The sequence below is a fragment of the Pectinophora gossypiella genome, chromosome 10, assembly GCF_024362695.1.
Source record: "Pectinophora gossypiella chromosome 10, ilPecGoss1.1, whole genome shotgun sequence".
NCBI classification, from domain to species: Eukaryota; Metazoa; Arthropoda; class Insecta; order Lepidoptera; family Gelechiidae; genus Pectinophora; species Pectinophora gossypiella.
In genome coordinates this window covers 11,583,913-11,602,329 of record NC_065413.1, presented here as the reverse complement: position 1 = coordinate 11,602,329, position 18,417 = coordinate 11,583,913, and positions in this window count along the sequence as shown.

Sequence of the window (18,417 nt, the reverse complement as noted above, 5' to 3'; positions counted from 1 at the left end):
GAGCAAAAATGCCGCCCAAATGTTCTGTATCCATGTATTATGTCTTATTGTTAAAATTAAATTCTATGCTATAAAGTATTTGATTTGGAATAACCCGAAACTTCTGGCGGGACGATGTATTTGACGGATTTGAACATGTATACACTTTGAAACCATGTCATATTAACTTTTTTGACAAATTAAACCGTAAGTCTCATTAAATGTCAAATATGATAGTGCGACAGGGTTCTAAAGTGGGTACATGATATTGCTCATGACTGTACTTCACCTAAACGATAAGTTGTCACCTCTGACCACGCTCATCGCTCCTCTCTCCACCAACAAAGCATTAGACAGCCAGGTGGATGATAAAAATGTAAATTGGAAGAGTAAATCCGAAATAGCGCGTTTGTGAAACCGCTGAGTAAATCTATTCATAATTTACCACCCACCGCTTATCTGTGCGCTATAAATTTCGGTTATAAAACTTGTGCGCGAATTAAAAATCTAGATTCGAATTTATGTGGCCAGTGTTTGCATCGTGACCTAGACTGCATTGTTTTTTGGGAATATTATTCAGATTTATGAAACATAAACAACTTTAAAAATCGAAGTGATATCACTTCACTTCACAGGCTGTAAGTGACATCGTAACGAATACTCAGAGGGATGATTCAGACCATGATTCTGAGTTAATAACAAGTGGAATTTTCCGTCGCAAAAGTATGAAACTGAAATTATGATGGAAAATTAAACTTGATATTAATTCAGAATCATGGTCGGAATCAACACCCTCAGTATTCGTTACGATGTCACTAACATTCTGTATACATTAATGATAAAATTCTGACTTCATTTTAGGTATACGTAATTCTAGAAATAAGAACTACACACCTAATTAAAAGTTTCTCGTGTTTCGCTTCAAACAATAATTATGCATTCGTAACAAATGGATTAAAAAATATTATGCTGACATTTCTATTTCCAAACACAATTATAGTTAAGGAAATCGAAAACTTAGTAAGCAGTTCAGGTTCAAAAGAGTTCAGGTTCTTAAAAGCTAGTCCGTTTCTTTCCTGCCACTTACATACTCGTAAATAGTAAATGAAATTCAAGGCATAAAAAGTCACGTGCATTTTATTTTCTTAGCAAACAAATGTTGAATTTCGACGAAAAAATTCAAGAGAAAAGTACTTGTGTTGAAAATCGCACGTACTCGTACCTAACTAAGCTCAAAATATAATTAAAGTGAATTTAGCGTAGTTTCCAGATGCAGTATTACCTCACTGCATACGAATGCAAATAAAATTTGACCTCTCCTGCAAATAATGAGACTCCAGTCATTAGCACCGCTTTCAAATTATACCAAGCCTGGAATTTTATGTGAAAAATGAGCATCTCTTAATGAAGGAAAAATATTTTTATAGCTTCAGTGTTATGAAGTGATTAAAAAAATACTGACTTCAATGGAACTCGGAACTTACTAATGAGAAAACTGACGTGGTTTCACTAAAGCTTTATTGTTTGTGTAGTAAAAATACGGAAGAACAGTAATCACACTTATTTATTCTGGTATCAAGAAAATAACACTTAACTTGGTAAACACGTCCGATGTCGACAAGGTCCCCAACGCAAGAGAGCGTGTATCAATCCGTCCGATTTGACAACCCCATTCTTGTGTTGCCATTTATAGAAAAATTTCTTATAACTGTCAACGAACTATTCAGCCTAACATTTGCTATTCGACATTTTATCCATTAACCGCGTATAAAGACTTATCTCTCTGCTATATCGTTACCTAACATCATAGAATAAGAAATAATACTACGTTTAGAACGCCAACTTTCCGCTCCCCACCAGCGTCTGAGCCAGACTGGTTGACAACTAACAGTGACAGTGATATCTTTTTATAAGCTCACTTTTTACCAGTGTTATGTATTTTTAAACTTGGCGACTTGACAGTTGTAAGATAAGAAATAAGTCGGATATGGTAGTTTACCATTTAACTTAATATTATTTTAGTATTTAGGGGGTGACCCTAGGTCTGAGTCTTACCTGGTCCAACGCCTGTCAGTGGCTGTGCAACGGGACAATGCCGCTAGTGTTATGGGTTCGTTTGGACCAGGTCAGATTCAAAACACTTAAACGCCTAGTTGGACGTGACGAAGTTACGTATGTTTCTGATTCTCTACATAGTTTACTTTTTAATTTCGAAATTGTAATGTGTCTTTTGAAAAATATTATATTTTTTTATGTACCTACTTTTCTTAGAATTCAGTCTAACATTCGTTTTATAATTAAATAGCTTTTTTATTTTAGTATTTATTTTTAACAAAATAAGAATGCGATTTTGTATCTGTGTATTACAACACGCTTGGGCTATGTTTCACATATCAAAAAATAAACAAAGAATATCTGTCAGGTTTCAAGTCGTGCCGTTTGACAGTTTCTTTGTTTGATAAAATGTGACTTCACTGGGCAAAATGTCATGTGACGAACCGTTTTCGCGCGAAATTCGAAATTAATCAAGAAAAATATGATTTTTTCTATTACGAGATGCTTTTTCTTGAAAATAATCTAATTAAGAAGTATAAGCGTGTGTAAATAAGATTTTAAGTCAATTTCAAATTACTTAACCAAAAACTGTCAAGTACCTAGACAATTAATTTTCTAACATAATTGCCTTAACGCCGACTCATAATGACTACACAAATACAAATGATATTCCAACATTGCCCATTAAAGCTTCGAACGAAACGAGGCCTTCGTTTCGTGTCCAAATTGTTGTTCCCTCTCTAATGGGCGATCAAACTCGACGTCATAACGTAACAATAATAATTGTAAAAAAGCATTCGACCCTGCCAACGTCCCTTGAATTATCGGGTACTAATTGTTTTCCAATTTTCTGGTGACCCTCGGGTGACCGAGAATAATTCTTGATATGTAGTTTTTAATAGTTTTTAATTATTAAAAACTATCGTCATGGGAGCTAGTTACGCAGAGCCTGCAAAAGATCGCGAGGAGTGGAAATCTGAGTTCGAACCCTAGATTCCAATAGATTTAGGAGAAGAAAAATTGTTTTCCAATCTGCATTACTTACTTAGTTTTTAAAATGCCATGGATTGACTATCAGCAAGTGGTGATACAATTTTCTATAAGTACCTGATTTGCCGAATAAAACATAGGACGGATTTAGTTGCTCATCTTCACGGGCACGTCGTAAAAACCTTTTTATCTTCACTACTACGTAGCAACTACCAAGAGGGTTAAAAAGGCCACATCGGAGCAATTCATCCTAAACCAATATTGCTATTTGACATTGGCGCACATAAAGATAAATGGGCAATGTAAATAAATGACAAATAGCAAATTGTTTTTTTTTAGATGAATAGCTTCGACGTCGCCTTTTTATCCCCCAAGGAGTGTCATGGGAAAATTGACTTTCCCGTGACATAAATGTAGGATATAGAATTAAAAGGCATTTCTTTTTTATCTTCACTTCATTTATTTTCTCCTTTTTACAAAAAACAAATGTACCTTTATACACCAACCCCAATAATAATAGACAACCCTTATTATTTTTAAAACAAAAACAAACTTTCAGAATGGCTAATGAATGGGATTCGAACCCGGCAACTCCGGACCGTGAGCTCAACTCTCAACCGCTAGACCACGGAGGCCGGGGAGTCATGGTAAGGTAAAAATTCCTATGCCTGTACTGGTAGTGCTTTGCTGTAGACGGTAAAAAGAGATGCAACTTGTTTTCTAATTTTACATGCGGCTCAGCCTAACCCACTTGGTATTGCGGGCGTGAGTTATTTTTTTGTATACAAAATGACACTACTTATTTGTGCGACGAAGCAGCTTCTCAAATTTTGGTTTCAATACCTTTCTGTCACCGAAATATAAAATATTAAGGAGATTTCTTTCATCCCAGTAAGTACATTACTTTAATCAGAAATTTAATAATTGCATTAAAATTCACCACATTATCTTTAAATATGTAAAAGCAAATATGTTTTACATATTTTTGGAGTTTCGTATTATAATTCTGCCAACAAAGAAAGGTAATTATTTATCGAGTCATTCACTTAAAATGAAAATTGTAATTCGCCAAATGTTATTTTAAATTGATGTACGTAAGTAAACGGGTAGTTTGTGTTAATAAATAAATTTTACGCTCATACAAAATACAAACCGTAACAGGTTATTAATGACTCGGCAAAAATTTGTTGTAAGTACATTTTTTTCCCATTTTTTAGGCAATCGTTTAATAATTTGTACAAAGGTCTCTCTTTTATGTATGTACATTAATACGGTTCAAATGGCCATTAAGCTTTTATTGACGAGGCAAACATTCTCACACGGTTGATAAAAGGGGTTTATTTATAAAAGATATTTTTCTGTAATGAAACCGTTTTTTTTTTTTTTTTTTTCAAATTGTGGGTGGTATTGGAATAAAGAAAACGATCGTCTTTCATTCTTCCACTCTTACCCGCAACCTCCGTTCATCCAACAATCTGTTTCTAAATATTCCTTCCCATCCCTCAATTTTCTACTCCAAGTCTTTCACTCAGCCTACTACAGGAGACATTTTTTTTTTAAATTGAAAACAAATTAAGAACTGCATGAAAAGCAAAAATATTCAAATTAGTTTTTATCATAGCACAACATTTGATTTAGAAATATAAAAAAATACCTATATCCAATTATTTGTAAGGTTTTTCCGGAATAAAACTCCAAATAAGTACATATGAAAAACATTAATAAAGCTCGTTTAGTTATTGAAAGCATGTTTTCATTCAGTGGATGCACCTATTCATTTTTCATATTCACTGAATTAAAATCTGCCTTCTAACTATCATATAAGTATTAGCTCCTACATGCCTTATCCAGGAATAACATTTTAAACATCTTTCATATTAAAGACAGATTTTAAGGAATCAAGGTACCTTTGACAGTTTTACGCCTTTCTTTTCGACATTCAACGACATTTTAATGGGTTAAAAAATGTAAGTTTTGAAAATTCAAACCTAACTACGGAAAAAATGCGCGCTAAAAAATATGGAACAAGAAAATATTGCTCTGAAATTCTTCCGAATAGTGATATTTATGGAAACAGCCCTGGTCGTATGCTGTGGTAAGCAAACTCTTACGACAAATTGGCATAGGTGTAACTAATCCTGCTCCCCGTATTACCTACCACGAGCGCGAATTTGTACATACATGGTGTTAGTGATATCGTAACGAAAACTTTGACAGATGATTTAGCTCATTTTTCTGAGTTAATATCAAGTGGAATTTTTAATCCCAAAAGTATAGAATTATTTATTTATTTATTAGGCACATCAACAGTACAAACACACAACGGTTTTTATACGCTAGTACTAGTTTTTGTTGCACCAATTACAGGCGTGCACAACTTGTGTAATTAACATGCATGTAATATTTGGAATAGGTAGTTAAAGAACAATAAAAGGAATAACAAAAGAAATTAAAAGAATTTAAAAATTATATACTAATACACACACGACACGTTTGGACACGTGGGCCGCAATGCATCCGGAACGATGGGCAAAGATCATCACGCACTGGGTACCACAGGACGGACACCGTAGACGTGGTAGACCCCGGAAACGATGGCGTGATGATCTCGACGGTTATCGAAGACTGGATAGAGCTCGCAAAGAACCGGGATACTTGGAAAGACGTGGGGGTGGCCTTTGCTCAGCAGTGGCATCATACAAGCTAATAATAATAATATTAATAGAATTGAAAATAATAAAAAAAAACACAAAAAACATGAATTTTGCGACGCAAAATTCCACTATATTAACTCAGAATCATCGTCTGAATCATCCCCCTCAGTATTCATTACGATGTCACCAACACCCTGTATATTCGTTCGCAACTTTTCCAAGATAGTTTCTAACGTTCCTCTAATTCGTTGTGCCATGTAGAAATTTCGATTAGGGTGCAAGCAGCGGAAAATTCCGACATCTAGTTGTGTTTCATATGCACCACGCAAGCGAGTAGACTCAGGTAATATAAATGTAAATTCACTAAAAGAAACGTAGCCAGTACGTCAGCACTTTTACCGGCTTTTACTGGAAGGCTTACTGCGAACATGTGAGTTGGCAATGCGCGGCCTGAATTCTGAAAAAGAAACACGCCACTCAAATATGGAATAGAGGTTTTTTATACCTATTCAGTTCTCAGTAGAGATGTAGACAGACACCTAAATGACCTATGTTTTAATAATAATATGTAAGTACATTAATATAGCGCATTTATTAGCGTGATCCACTCTAGTCCACATCGGCACTTACCGTCAGGTGACATTGACAACGCGAGCCTATATTATTAAAAAAAATAAGTTACTTAGGTAAATATACGTTATTTATATTAAGAAAATCCCTTGAAGAGAAAATAAATACATGTTATAATTAAATATTGATACAATTTATTTTATGTAGGCTTTATCTCTGTTATTTTCATGACGAGTCCGAGTCTATATATCAAGTATTATTGAAACGCAGAGTGAAACAAAAAAGTCGGGATTAATTTATTTTTACATAAAAATGGCAAACATAACAATAATATACGCATCGCGTTTTTTAGTTTTATAAAAATAGATTTTGAGGTTATATTTTTTACATTGGTAATAAATACAGAAATACTATTAAAACAGATTATTAAATTAATAACATATCTTCAGACTGTTGGCGTTCATCATCAAATACACAGTACAGTTCAAATAAAACAAGATATTAAACTTGAATGTTCAGCCGTGCAACTTCAAACTAAATATTTTCTACGCAAGTTTTCTCATTTTCGTCGTCCCACTGTTTGTTTTCAATCATGGTTCAGAAATAAGCTTTTAATTTAACTTTTTCGCGATTTCCCTCTAGTTAGAGCGAAGTTGAGACGACAAACAAATTAAAGATAATTACGCGGGTCCCTGGCGTTTGTTTTGTGTTATGATGATGTAAATATTATATTTAGAACTAGTAAATTAATAATTTGAGTAAAAACCATATTACTTCAAAAACACGATAGATATGACTGAACATCATTCTATACATAATGTGATCCAAATATCAAGCCTTAATTAGTTTTATATAATGCTTCTGCCATTACATTATATTTTTGAATAATTATAATGAAAGCAATGAGATAATAGGTAATTATCACGTTAAAAGTAAACAACGCCATCTATCGTATGTTTGGAGAACGTCGTATGGAAAGTCCCCCATTGAACGTGCCAAATAAATGATTGGTCGACCTAATACCCTACGAAATCACTACATAGTATAAAACAAAGTCGCTTTTTCTGTCCCTATATCCCTATGTACGCTTAAATTTTTAGAACTACGCAACGGATTTTGATGCGGTTTTTTAAATAGATAGAGTGATTCAAGAGGAAGGTTTCATGTATAATAATAACATCCATTAAATAGTGGAGAAATAGTTATTTTTGATAAATACTGTTTGTGTGAAGAAATACTGTTTATTTGGTTTTTAATGTGATTTCGTAAATAATTTCATTTTTTTTCTCCAGCATTGTACCTGAGCGAAGCCAGGGCGGGTCGCCAGTATCTTTATAAACGAATTGCGGTGTACTCGTATCGCAATTCATTAGAGACGTCACCGCAAAGGGTTGTAACGTAACCGCAACAGATGGGAAAAATATTTACCTACTGTAAAATTTAAAAGCAGGGGCTTTGCAGTAAAATAAAGTAGTACTTATTCTAATTTTATACTTATTTTAGTAGTTACTGTTTGGATCATGAATTACCAATGGATAATGCAATAAATAATTTGATTGATTGGTTCACGTGATCAACGGTGAAGGAAAACTCACGTTCCCGAGAAAATGTATTTCGAGGGTATGTAGCCTAATCTGTATTGGGTTGGTGCTCCCTTCGCGGGTTGGAAGGTCAGACAGGCAGTCGCTTCTGTAAAAATCTGGACCTGTCAAATCCGGCTAGGTAAGCGGACCCGTGAGAAACGGAATTACGCTGGGGCGATGATTAGTACTTAATTTATTTTGTTGTTCTTGTGTTGATATATATTTACTTACCTGTTTACTTATTATCCATTTATCTGTAGTTGTTCCTATAAACATAATAAAAAGTAAAATATGTGTTCTGCCATACTCAGCTAGCGTGTTTTGTACAGATCGGAAGAACTTATCAGCTAAATTTTTTGTAATAAAATAGATTTATGTGTCTATTTTCTTACCCGAGAAAAGTTTTTCCAAGTATACTTACAACCTAACCTGCATTGGGCTGGTGCATTTCGGATCGGAAGGCCAGGCAGGCGCTTTTGTAAAAACCCGGACCTGTCAAATCTTCGAATCGGTACACGGACCCTGTTAAAACGTGATAACGCCAGGGAGATGATGATGTAAATTTTCTACAATAATTGTTGTCTTAGGAAATGTATAATATTGTATTTAAGATATTCTATTCACAAACGAACAAAGGCGATTGCTATTTATGTCCCGCAGTTGTGAGTGCACTTCACAACGCACGCGTGCAACACAGCTCGTGACAAATTGTCCCAACCACAAGACCCTCAGTATATGCACAAGTAAGGTAACTAGCTCCATAAAAATGAAATTAAAACATATTATGTATTCCGTTAGTAACTTAGGATGTTATTAATAAACTAATCATAGCTTGGAAACTGCCCTCAAGATCATGTCAATGTGACAGGTTCTCATATAAAAACAGAGACTTGAGCATGATCTTGAGGGCAGTCTCAGCTGAGATTCGTTTATTAATACCACCCTTAGTTATACTTTAAATCGTCCAATTTTTACATAAAAAAACGTCTCATTTGCCTAAAATTGTGTATTTTCTTAGGTCAAAGATAAATTACAAAATTCTGATTAGGTACTACATATAGACAGATCTTAAGGTGACAAAAAACGTTTTCTTTTTTCTGTTTAACTTGTTTATGAATTTCAATAAAGATGTGTGGATGCCTACTTCTAGCTACCCCAATTGGGATATAGTCGTTAGCTTACTGCTAGTTGTTTTCTGGTTGACTTAGACCAGCTTATCACCCAGTGCAAATTGTGTTTATGATTTTAATGAAGCTATCATACTGCATTTATGTATTCAGCCCATCATACATCTATATCCTCTCGGAAACAGGCTTCACGTACCACAGGTAGACGCCTCGATGCTGTTTTCACTAACAAGTTCTGGATTTCAATACGTATGGAGCTCAAGCACAATACTAATGCAGCTATCGCGGGTTAGTTTTCTCTAGGTAAATATGGGTAAGTCATCATCTCCCTAGCATTGTCCCGTTTTTCAGAGTCCGGTTACCTAACCGGAGGATTTGACAGGTCCGGTTTTGTACAGAAGCGACTGCCTGTCCGACCTTCCAACCCGCGAAGGGAAAACCACCCCAATACAGGTTAAGTCACATACCTCAGAAAATGCATTTCTCGGGAATGTTACCCATATTTCTCATGATCTTAAGTTAATATGGGTAATTATACCTATTTATTTACTAATACTTCGCACATCTAGTTCTTTAAGGTCATAAATGTAATTTTTTAAATTTTACAGTAGAGCGCTTTAACGATTTTTGTTTTGCCATATCTACGTTAATTACTAAGTTAAATCAATTTCAGATTTTTCGACATTTATGACTTTTAAGAACTACATGTGCGACTTGTCTTATGCACATAGTTTTAGAAAAAAACATGTAATTTAGTTAACACATCGTTTAGTTGTGTGTTTGAAATTTCACAGTCTCTGCTTACCCCGGTGGGAAATAGGTTTGAGTTTATTTATGTATGTATCATTTAGTTAACGAATTAATGTCAACTAACATTCCTAAGAGCTTGTCCAGAAAGGACGAATCATGCGCGAGACGAGAGTCTGGCGTAGTGCACGCGATTTCCGCGCGTATTTTGAATTTGCGCGATATGTGATGTATTGTTGTCTAGTATCTCACTAACGCGCGAATCGTTTCGCGGTGAAATCGCTCTTTGTTGACAAGGTCTTAGTTCATTCTAAAATTTCCGAAAGGGCATCATGTTTTTTAGATAAGTGGGGATGTAAATAACTGCTTGTCCGCGCATGAACAGCAACAATTCAGATTCAGAATACTCCAGATAAGCAATAAATCGCGATAAAATCCCTTTAAAATTGCTCCTCCCAATAGGCACATTCGGTGATCGATTGTCATGTGATTGTCAGTTGTACAAATGTATCCGTGCCATGCAATGACTGAGGCAACCGTTGGATTTGCCTATCGCACGCAATCGCGGGCCGTAAGCTACTTTAAGTATTTCCTCAAATCCAACCCCTGGGAATGGTACAAAATCTTTGTCCGGATCTTTTCAATGAAATTCAATTTCCTTAGACGCGCACATTTCTTTTGTTTAGGTATTTGTAACCATTGTCTTTAGTATGCATAGAGATTCTGTTTCGAGAAGATAAAGAAAATCCACGAAACATTACTGAAAACAAAAACTTTTTGTACTGTCTTCTTTTTAAGAAAATTCTCGTTTGTTGAAGGCTACTTTGAATAAGATGAAACGTCGTTACCTAATTTCTAATTCAGGCCATTATAAATTAGTATAATAATTTCAAGTATTTATAATAAAGTTATTTTCGAATATTATAAGTTTGAAAATGTAAATATCCAAGCTCATCAACACTGGTGATCAAGCGCCAAAGACTCCGCATGCATCATTTAACGATTACATTCTTAAGTAACTAACTAATAAAAAAACAAATTCTAATATATTGATTCACTTGTTTCGTAGCGCCTGTGTTCGATTAACTACACGTCCTATACGGGGGAATTAAAACAGGCCACATTAAAGCAATTCATCTAAAAATGCAATGTTGCTATTTGATATTTGTTTGCATTGCGCACTTACTTTTGTATGCGCAAATGTAAAATGCAGTTTTGCTATTTCAAATGAATTGCTTTGATGTTGCCTTTTGAACCCCCCTGATCTACATAAATATCGAAGCAGCACGTACTCATAAGTAGCACAAGTATCGTATCACTTATAGTTCAAAGGACCTAAGTAAGCTTGTAAAATACCAAATAGAAATAGACTCAAGCCACTCAAAGTAAAACTTTTCGAGAACAGAAATAAATAGCTTTTGTCCTTAACAAAAAGGGGCGATACTTTTTGTCCTCTTGAGTTAAGGCGATGGTCGTCTTGAGACCTCGTGGAGTCGGCCGCTCGTTTCATACCACCCCGGGGGCTGTTTTGACAGATACTGAATTGCTGGGCATATAACAGTTACTTCACAAAATATACTACCTCTAGTGCGGTCATGAGTACTAATATGTACACACTTTGAAACCTTGACTTTTTTGACAAATTACACCGTAAGGCTCATTAAATGTCAAATATGATAGTGCGACAGGGTTCTAAAGTGGGTACATAATATTTCTCATGACTGTACAACTAGAAATCTTACCTAAATTAGTTCTATATGTCCTTTTAACGCTATTGAACAATAAAATTAAAATGAAAATTACAATATACAGGTTGTTAAGGATATCGTAACAAAAACTTTGAGCATTAAGTATATATCGTCCCTTAGCTTACAACACCGCTTAAGTCATTTTTACCAACTTTACAGGAGACGAAAAAAAATGTCTTATTTAAAATATCTGTAGATTTTTTTATTGCTACTTAATACATACTCTAGTTAGCGGTTAATAAATAATTATTTATACTTATTTTGACAATTTACTTTATTTTAACCTTTATTTTCTTCATCCAATGGCATTAAAATGTAAAAACCGCCAATTTTCGACTTGAGCGGTGTTGTAAGCTAAGGGACGTTATATAATTCCCGATCTAATATTGGGATGGAGAGAGCTCTTGGTATTAGCGTGTGCGAGAATCTTTTCCTATAAGATTGGCTGGCCACATGCGAGCACATGAACGTGTGAGTTGAAGCAGTCGCCGTAGCCAAAATCGGTTGGCTCACATCATCATCATCATCATTAGCGTCTATTGAGTAAGAACGATAACTTACTAGGACGCCATGGAGGCACATCCAGGATGGCGCCACATGTGCATGCAACACGACACTGGTTGTGGTAGTTTATACATATAAATGCAGACATTTTGTTTGTGGTGAGTTCCGGCCAAGAGTAGTTAATGCCGTTTGCGGCAAGTATACAACAAGTCATGCCAAAAAAAAGTTGGTGGTGAGACAGTGGTTACGCCGTTGTGTCCTAGTGATGTCTCAGATAGGACCCTAACCACCTTACAATTAAAAAATATACCAAGGATGAACGAGGGTTTAAGTATTTGACAGCCAAGCAAAGTTGAATCCAATTATCATACAATTCGACTGAACTTTGCTTGCCTGTCAAATACTTAAACCCACGTTCATCCCTGGTTTATTTTTTATTTGTAAGGTGGTAAAAGTCATACGTAAAATAGCATAAGAGTGACTATGCAACTAAAGTCAATCACACTTAATCTTCACGCTCGATTACACAACAACTAAACAGAACATATACACCAGGAAAAAAAAACGGTTCAACCTTCCTCACATTCCACGTAAAATGTTAAAACAGATTCCCTAAAAACTGTCCTAATAGCAACATGAAGCGTTGTCGCCACCAAGAACATTTTGGATAAAGTGTCATGTTTTCAAACGGTTACCTCTTGAAAGGACAAGTGTATTTTAGCTGACACCGTGTATATAAAGTTAATGGCGTTACGTGGACGTAGGTGATATATCATCACTTGGTTCCGTCGTTTGAGAGGTCGACGTGGGCTCCGTTGACTACAAAGTGGGTGTCGATACACCCTTCTCATATTATCTTAGGATGGATAGTGCGAGATATAAGCTAACGCGTTATCTGTTTGTCGTTATCAAATATTTCGCGTCGAGTAAAATATATCGTTTAACACTTTCGGCTGAGCAACGTCATTATACGTCAAAATGAAAACACCCAAATTGACGCAACGTATATTCCCGTCAAAGAAAAAATATATTTTATTCCCACTACGTGATAGAGCGCTGACAGCCGATACTAAATTCTATTAGCTACGTCATTGCGCCACAACACATTCGATTCCCAAATCTCTAGCGCCGCGCTGCATTCGTTTTTACCGTCATTTTATAGAGGTCACTCACACATACACATTTATTACGCATACAATCACAACGTTGATGGACGTCATCCTGTAAGCTCCGCGCCATTGTAAATGTCTTATGTGTCAATTTTACGTGATAGGAGCCGTACAACTTTACGTGATATCGTAATAAGCGGATACTTCATCAACAGATACACCGGGGGCCCGTCCCGGGTCCCCGCCGCATGTAGGGATGGAAGTCCGCTCAGCGTCCCGCGCGTCACCGCCGCTTGTAGATATCGAGGGTCCCTCATAAATGGCTACGTTACCACTTTCACAGCAACAGACTTTTTGGCAACTGTTACATCACCTCTGTACCTGCTACAATAGCGCTGCTGCGAGCAATAGCTCACGCTTGCGGAGGGCCACTCGCTGCTTCCTGCGTCGCCGCAGCTTGTAGATATTGTGGATAATTCTTAGTCATCGTCCTGCATCGCCACCACTTGTAGGCACAGAGAGTGACCCGACATCCCCTGTATTGCCACTGTTTGCTGACACATAGAGGATAATTCAGAATCTCGTCAATCTTGAAGTTATTCAAGAGATACTGAAGTGAATGAGAGGCGGCTGGCGGGACGCGGAACGGTGCCTCCAGTGGGAACGTTGCCCGTCTCGTGGCCGTTCTCGAGACGTATAATCAAGTGAGAAACAACGACCAGGACGTCGTACATCGTCCTCAGTTACGGGTGCTCGGTAAGAAGTCTACAACGTGTGGGGGAAACATTTAATTGAATTTGAATACGTTATAACAGAAGTAGACGGACCAAATTCAAATTGAGCACCTGCAGAAACATTATCAAAATACAATGTTGGTACTATTATCTAATGTGGTTTTTCTCAATCACATGTAGCTCGAGGCGGTGTTTAGCGTCTTGGTACTCGTTGCCTGCTGGTTTGTATGTCGCGGGAGCGGCTTCGAAATGGGCGATGTTCTTATGAACTGTTTAGGTTCTTACTGAATATAATGTTCTGCGTTTTTCCGGGTGAGAGCCTTCAGCGCTCCCCATTTGTCCAGCCAAGTAGTTCATGCCATCTGCGTCAAATCTACTATATGTCACGTCAAAAAAAAAGTGTTCTGCGTCTTGCTGGCTGCCTCTCGTTTGCTTGAACACTGTTCAGAGCTCCGGAATGACCACGAAACTGTCGAGATGCTAGACTATTATCTATATCTGCAGATGTTGACGACGCAGAGGATCCTGGGTTGCCCTATGTATCAGCAAGCGATGGTCAGGCAGGAGATGCTGAATTAGTCTCCATATCTGCAGGCAACGCAGCAGGTATTGGATAGTTCGCAGTGTCTGCAGGTTGCGGTGACGCGGCAGGTGTTGGGTGGTTTTCTGCAGGCGCTAACAATCCAGAAGGCAGAGGGTGGTCCACGGCAGGTTCAGGTAGTGTTAACTGCAGTAACGTGCCTATTTCTACCTTAGGAACCTTTCTATTTCCGCAGGCGCGCGAGACGCTGAGCGGACTCCCACTCCATCACTGTATGCAGCGGTGGCCCGCGACCACCCTCCACTATATCTGTTGATGAAGTACCCACGGCGGCATCCTCACCTGGACTATGATTTGACGTGGTCTTTTGTCGTTTTGGACGGAAATCAATAATTATGCTGATAGAGTTTCATTATATCTCTGAGAAGTAGAACCATCCAATACACGTATATTGAAAAAGTCGACTTGTTCTCTTGTTGCAAATAATATTTTTACTTACTCAGTGATCAAAATATAACTTTTTTATCGATTTTTATAATAAATATTCAGAAAAGCGTCTATTCACGGGACGTTTATAAACGTTGTCAAAATAATAAATAATTATATTTGAGTATAGCGTGACAGAACGTATTCAAACGTCCTCGTCGTTAGATGTTGTTAGTTAAACTGTAAACATTATGTTACCCACATGTGACGCAACTTCTATAAACGTTGACGTTGTTAGACGTTGTTCCTTTTACTAATGATCGTAGTATAACGGTTATGATAGAACGCTTATATACGACGACGTTTAGTAACGTTTGTGCCATATTTCACATTATTCTTGCTTATAACAAAATCAGAACGTCCTTCAGCGTCTCCTAATTTTGTATGGAAAATTAATGTGTCATAATACATTTTTTTAAATAGCCGTCCGGTCAGCCGAAAGTGTTAATAAATCGAGGCACAGACTTTTTCTGCCACCAATTAAATATGCCAAAGTCAGCATCAAGAGCAATAATTAATTAACTAGTCTGACTGATTATTAATAGATACCCACTTAATTTACTGGAGCCGTTGTAGCCCGGTTGGTAGAACGCTTGCCCCTCATTTTAAAGTCACAGGTTCCAATCCAACACAGGCCTAACCCAATGATCGTCGAAATTGTTTTCGGATTCATGTTTGGATCATAAGTCAGCTCAGCGGTGAAGAAAAACATCATGAGGAAAAGCATCAGAGGTACGTAACCTAACCTGTATTTGGCTAGATTTCCCTTCGCGGGTTGGAAGATCAGACAGGCAGTCGTTTGTGTAAAAAACCGGACCTGTCAAATCTTCAGGTTAGGTAAGCGGACCCTGTGAAAAGCTCATCGGTTTGGATAAATTAATAACTCATTGGTGCAGGTCCGGTATTGGTCCGGTATGTAATAAATACAGAATTGATAAAACACCCAAACTCAACCGCGATCGCCTATTGCTTATGTATCGTCTTATTTCTGTATTACTCAATAAGTACCCAAAAGAAAAGAATGTTTAATATAATACACAATGTTTTATTTTCTTAGCCTTGTATTAAAGCTTGCTCCTTCTGATAGTCGAGTTGGGTCATGATACGTAGAGTGTGAGTGCTTAATACACCCTTCTTTTGTTATTTTAGGCTACCACACCTTTTACGCGAGAAGAAATGTGTTAAGCATTCAATTTAGTTACGTAATCTATTATGGATTTATGGGAGAAAGAATAAACAGGGTAAATATTAACGGTTACTAATAGGGCAGCTTCCAATTTTCTATGGAAGTTATATATGAAAAAGCAACCCGTGACATCATAGACAAAACATGACAAAATGTCGGACATATTATTACATTTTTCTTTATTAAAATTCATAAATAAGTTTAATATAAAAAAGAAAACGTTTTTTGCCACCTTCAGATCTGTCAATTTAGTAATAGGAATTTCATATCTTTGACCAAGGACAGTACCCAATTGTACTTAAATTTAATTTAAAAGCATTAAGATTTTTAAGTTTAAATTTATTACTAAAAGAAGGGTTATAATTTTGACCGCTCTGGAAATATGTAGATATGTAATTGTATTGTTAAATACTAGTGACACTTCATTTGTTAAATTCTGATAAGTGGTACGAACGGCTATCTCCTAAACATCACGCTTCTGAAGAATTTCGGAGGAATATTTTCTTAATACAAAAATAATGAAAAAGTGTAAACTCGCCCGCAGGCCAGATCTTAAGTGGGTGAATTGCCACCTTTCCCGGCTAAGTCGGGTCAAGTCGCTAGTATTTTATAAGCAGATGCTATTTTCGTTGTATATTTTACTTCTTTTTATGTTAAATCAGTCTTTTAACGGCCCATAAAGTCCATTGTGCATTGAACCAACGACTTCCTACTTCATTTAGCATCCTTCACTCCGAGGTCTTAAAAAACCTGTTAACCAAAATTTACATTGTAAATGTCACTTCTTGATATTTCGTAGAAAATTCAATGAAGGTATTGTAGGCGAGAAAGTTACGGCAAAAGAGATCAATTTAGTTTGTAATGAGAACAAAATTGAGGAAAGGAGACGATCTAAACAACTTTTATCAACTTAAATTACAATTTAAGAGCTGACTGTGAGTCGGAATACAAATAAAGAGAGGTAGACTGAATACATAATTAATAAAGTTAAAAGAAATACAAATCGGTGCGTACCAAAAAGTAGCTAATCGTGTTCTATTTTCTTAAAGATATTTGTAAGGCTTTAGTAGGAAGATTGTTTTTATATTTTGATTTCTTTATATTTTTCTTGTTCATGAATCTGGCGCATGGACTGGACTAAAGCGTGATTCACACAGATCAAACTCGCGCACATTGTGCGCATCAAACATTATTAGTTTTGAGGTTGTCTTATTGCTTTATATCTAAGTAAGTAGGTACAGCACGACAAAATATATTTAATTCTTAAATTCCTTTTACATTTAAAAATAATTTAACAAATAATTTTAAATTAAACTAAAGCTTGTTGTAAGCGACGCCACGGTTCATAAAAACTGGGATTTCGTCTACATTTTCTTAAGTGGTCCATTCCCTCCATTCCATTACCCCGAGGCTGCAGAACTGTATCGCAGTAACTCTCCACTCACATTGTCCTCAGATGTCATACAATAACTCTTACTTTGTACTGTTATATTAGTCGAGGTTTACAACGCAATCTCTTTATGATGTTAAAGCTTTGAGCCGTAGCCATTAATAAAATGTTATCGCTTCAATCTCACTACTAAGCTAAATGTGCTGTTGTTTTGTTTTTATTGCTTTTCCTTCACACTATAATGTAAGTTACAAAACAACAGTACACTATAATGACAATAAACAAAATGGTACATGAATATATATGAAAATGTAACAACGTATGCAACATGCTTTAAATGCTCGAAGTGTGTTACATAGTACGATAATTTTCTATACAAAGTCCTCGTGTAGCGAAGCTATAGTAACGAAATAGTGTAAGGTGGTAGTTTTGTGAGGAGGTAAGGTGTGCCTATTTCCCTCGCCGTACCGGGACACGTCGGTTCATTAGCAGCGTTTGTTCCACTCGTTACGCCTGCTCGCGCGACGGTTATGCACAAACTGCCAGCAATTTAATTTCATTCCATTTTCAACATTGCAATGATATGTTTTTGAAAACTCGTGAAGAAATATATATTTTTTTTATTTTATTAACTTTGTTTCTAAATTTTGTACCCATAGATGGCGATACTGCTCACTACCGTATCGACGTTGGTCTAACAGAAAGCTCGGTGAGGTGTGGGTACTTAGTTCATCATTAGATTCGAACCTGCGACCTCAAATTAAGAGGCAAGTGCTCTACCAACTGGGCAACCATAGCTCCCAATGATTCCGTCCATGATAACGTTTTATAATTGGATCTCGGGGTGGCTTTGTATGGGGCCATTCAATCTTTGCCTCCAAAGGCAGAATTCACGAAGGAGACATTTTCGAGCACAGTTGTCTACTCACACAAAGAAGGCGATAAGGCAGAGTCCGTGCCATTGTCTCGAAACAACTGTGTGCTCCCACAATGGTACAAAGACCGTCAAAACAT